General features: G+C 42.4%; 2 long non-coding RNA genes across 2 annotated transcripts in view; both read left to right on the top strand.

Moving 5' to 3' along the window:
* Positions 1 to 4,513, top strand: part of LOC138963893 (uncharacterized) — a 13,261-nt gene that overhangs the window by 5,905 nt on the left and 2,843 nt on the right. The window lies entirely within an intron of this gene.
* The window catches only part of LOC138963892 (uncharacterized), a 6,065-nt gene continuing 1,552 nt past the window's right edge, over positions 1 to 4,513 (top strand). Inside the window, exons 1-4 of the long non-coding RNA XR_011454957.1 lie at positions 1 to 85; positions 1,704 to 1,925; positions 2,459 to 2,607; positions 3,977 to 4,513. The exon at positions 3,977 to 4,513 is cut by the window's right edge and continues 1,552 nt beyond it. This is a non-coding gene — a long non-coding RNA (uncharacterized lncRNA). The remainder of the gene's footprint in view (positions 86 to 1,703; positions 1,926 to 2,458; positions 2,608 to 3,976) is intronic.

Raw genomic sequence — 4,513 nt, 5'->3', positions numbered from 1 at the left:
GATCCACCAAACGCGCAGCGCGATCGCGCAGATCGATCAAACGCGCCTAACAGAAACACCAAAGACTCCAGCCAGGAAACCCCCAGTGAGTAAAAATTGCTGTTATTTGCCCAGTATAGTATGCTATTAGTGATACTGATAGTGATAATATGCTACTTGTAACTCTTTTGTGAGTACCGGTACATGTATACTGGGTGTTTTCTCAGTTTCTGTCCGCTGTCAGTGTGAGATTTATAGTTATATATTATAACCTGTTTTTCTAGTTTCATGGTTTAGCCACGACTCACTTTGAATGAGGGTCATCTGCCAGGCATTTAGCTGATTATCTGATAAGTGATATTTTTTAATTTGCTATTTATAAATTACAGTTACAGTAAACTAACACTGTCGCACAAAGTATGTGACTTTTAAAAAAAGATTTGTTTGAAATCATGTGAGCTCTGTCCACTAGATGATGGAGAAGGGAATTTTTCCAGTTGAGTCTGCAACATGGATTTTTTCTCTCTCGGATAACAAATAGTACAGTATGGTAGGAAAAATTTAGGGTTGGTGTGGCGATAACTTCTTCTTCTGCGTTCGTGGGCTGAAACTCCCATGTTCACTCGTGTTTTTACGTGTATGACCGTTTTTACCCCGCCATTTAGGCAGCCACACGCCGCTTTCGGAGGAAGCATGGTGGGTATTTTCGTGTTTCCATAACCCACCGAACTCTGACATGGATTACAGGATCTTTTCCGTGCGCACTTGGTCTTGTGGTTGCGTGTACAGTAGTACCTGCCATATCCGGTCACCCATTAGTCATTGCAAAGGTGACCGCAAATATCAGGTGGCCGTTCATTACAGGCCCCCTCCTCCTCCAAAAAAAACCCCAAAACACGATCAAGTTTTCATGAAGAAAAGAAAGCGATCATCCACGAGCCGCCGATTCATTGTCTCTGTTAGTTTTGCTTTCGTTTATACATCTTAATTATTTGCGTGTTTAACTCGATCGTCCTGGCTAAGCTATTGTTTCGTATGTTTCTATGTGTGTTGTTTGGATTATTATATATGTATTTGAGTGTCAGATAAACAAGTGTTTCAAACTCACATCAGCTGTGATCGATCCGGAAGTGACTGCCGTAAATGTACATGTATGCGCATGTCTGTATTTACAGTTTGCGCATGCGTAAGTATTCACGTCGTCTGCTCGTGCTGTGCCGTCTGTGCACACAACACACACACACACACACACACACACACACACACACACACACCACAGGCGCTCACCCGCGAAAGTGACAAGTGGCCGTTAAGTGGCCGCTCCTGTCGAGTAAGAGGGGCACCTTAGGGCAAAAATCAGTGACCGTTGACCGCGTCAGACAGGTTAACGGCCATTAAGAGTCAATTATAGAAGGAAAACTCATTAGTCATGGGAAAGCTGGCCGCTCCGGGTAGGTTCACGCCCACGAAAGGGCCGGAAATGGAAGGGACTACTGTACACACGAAGGGGGATAAGTCACTAGCAGGTCTGCACACAAGTTGACCTGGGAGATCGGAAAAATCTCCACTCTTAACCCACCAGGCGGCCGCGGCCGGGATTCGAACCCTCGACCTTCCGATTACGAGGTCGACGTCTTACCACCCCGCCACAGCGCCCGTCGTGTGGCGATAACAATAAAGATATGTCATAGTGACTTGACTAATTGATTTGAATTCTGCTGCAGGTCAGTCGCCCCCCACCTCCTGGTTGCCTACTACAACTTCGAGGAAATACGACAGGACACCCTTCAGCTTGCTGCACCATGGTGTCTCTTGGAGAACAGCAAGGAACAGATACAGGGAATAACCGAAGCCAGCCAAGTGAAACTGTTGTCCTCTACGTTATGATTACGTACTCCAGCAGACATCAACTTGTGGTCGACGTGCGTGGGTTTTGCTCAAAATACGTAAGTATTCGTCAGTGTTTGGCTTCTCGAATTAAGTTTCAACTTAATCTCTGTCTCGAACCACAGGCGGAAGGTATCGTTCACTGGACCACTACTTACATAGAAAGACTATACTGAACGAATCGTCGGTAAGCTTACCACACTGTCATACTGTCATACTCATAGTGATATCACTGATACATTTGTACAGGTAAACATGGCTGTTTGCTGAAAAAATCGTTGTGAAAAATTGTAATGTCTCTGAAGTTTGATTCAGTCCGTCATTCATTTTGATGGGAAGTCAACCCTTGGTGAGGCTAATACTAATATTGTTTTGATCTGTATTCTGCCAGTGCCATTGCCAACTGCCATGGTTGTTCTTGTGGAGTTCTAGAACAAGCTCTGGTTTGAATGACCAGCTAAAATTAATGCTAATAGTAAATAAGTACATTATTTTTGCATTAGCGGGGTATACAAAATATTTTATTAAAAAAATACCGCATGGTTTTGCTTGATCAAATCATTTATCAGCTAACAATATGCTTTTATTTCAGTTGGACCTGACTTGAGCATGGTTCCGTTGTCTCCGCAACAACAGCTTGATTGAGATACAGGCATGTCCAGTTTTCAGCAAGTGCAGGCTGAGTGTGAAGATCTGATTGCTGATCTAGACACAACATAAGCTGCTTGACACTATTCCAAGGTAAGCGAGAAGCTTTGAAAATAGTTACTTTAATTCAGTAATGCGTAATTATGTATGCAATACTCCTGCTGGTGAGTTCACTACAAACAGGTACTACATTAGAACTAGAAGAATAGGTTCCACAAGAACATTTCTGACTGTTGATGCCACTAAAACTCTCGTTACATCCTGCATTCTGTGTAGATTAGATTACAGCAAATCCCTTCTCCTAGGCTGCCCTGACTCCACTCTCCAACCCTTGCAAAAAGTACAACACTCTGCAGCACTCCTCTCATGAAAGAACTTCACTGGCTTCCTGTGTCTCAACGTATTAGGTATAAAGCTGCCTGCTTCTGCTACAAGATCATCTCTCATTCTCTGAATCGGCACCTGCCTATCTTTCGTAACTGGTCTCCCTCTACACTCCCTCTCGCACCCTTCATTCTTCTGCTGATGCTCGACTTCTCCGTCAAGGTTGCTTTAAACGCAAGGCTCATGGCTTCCGCACGTTTTCATATCATGGCCCTCAGTTATGGAATTCACTCCCCTTTCTATTACGTCACTCTCCATACATGATTTCATCTTTTAAGTCCAATTTGAAAACTCACTTGTTCCAACAACATTACGGATAGTTCCTTAGGCCAAACAAAAAAATAGTCTGTTTACGGTAACATCGGCCCAAAAAATAGGGTCGGTAGGTCGGGATTTTTTTTTTCTCCAAAAAACATCAAATTATTTTGCCAAAAAACATTGACAAACTTTGTTTTAAAATTTTGCTTTTTTTTCTTTTTTTCCCAAATGCCAAAAAAAAGTCTAGGGTCGCGCAAAAAAATAGGGTCGGTCGGGATACCGTAAACAGACTTCTTTTTTTTTTGGCCTTGGCATAGAGTCTGGGGATGTGAGATGTGCATGATGTGTTGTTTGAATCTGACAGTGATTGTATGAATTTTTTATACACGTATTGTTGTCACGCGCTTTGAACTTCTGATAAGGCGCTTTATAAATGCCCGTTATTATTATTATTATTATAAGTAGATACACACTTGTAAACTTATGTTAGTTTTCACACGTGAGCATGAAGTGCCTTTATGAGGAATGTATAGTGGCTTGCAATATTGAATTTGAGGGATGTTTGCAGTTATATAATATATTAGCACAGCTCAGTTTTCTACAGGGTTCCGTGAGAACAGTGAAATTCTCCTTTGAGGACTGAAAAATATCTTGGATAATTGGTCTTAATTGGGGGGGGTGGGGGGGGAGATTTAAAACATAAGTACATTCACATGTGTTTTTCATTTTCACTGTGTAAAGGTGGGGAGGTCCTTCTCTACTTGTTTCTTTGTTTTCCCATTGACATATATTTTTGTTCTTGTCTATATTTTTTACATAGGTGCTGTCCTCATCCCCAGCCGACTGTTTCCGCTGAAGCCGTGAAGGATGCTTCTTCATGTAGGCGTGGACATCTTTTTCGTCGCCGTGCAAGGCTTCCAGTTCCAGTACCATATAATTTTGTGAATACTCTGGGGACCTGTCATCAACTTTGGAAGGACGCTTTATTTTAACACTTTGTACCCCATCTATGTTGACCAAGATTTTTTAAGCCGAGACCAGCTGTGCTGCAGCAGGTCACTCAGAATTGTAGAAACTGTATCAACAGGCTAGAATCCTGGCGTTAGATCAACGTTACAGGAAGCGACTGAAGCTAACAGTCTAAGCAGGATGCGGATATGTGCCGAATGATAACAGATGCAATGTACATAGTGACTGTGTGTACCTGGGAGACAAGGAGTTAAGACCACATCTGAACTGAGGATTTAGTCTCTCCATAATCAAACGCTGAAGAAGATTTCAGAATGAACTTTGTTAGATAAATTATGGTTGTTATGATCGTCACATTTTAGGTCCCCCCCTTCCCCCCTTTTCAAAC

The sequence above is a fragment of the Littorina saxatilis genome, linkage group LG4 (assembly GCF_037325665.1).
Source record: "Littorina saxatilis isolate snail1 linkage group LG4, US_GU_Lsax_2.0, whole genome shotgun sequence".
NCBI lineage: Eukaryota > Metazoa > Mollusca > Gastropoda > Littorinimorpha > Littorinidae > Littorina > Littorina saxatilis.
This window is presented reverse-complemented; position numbering and strand designations above follow the sequence as displayed.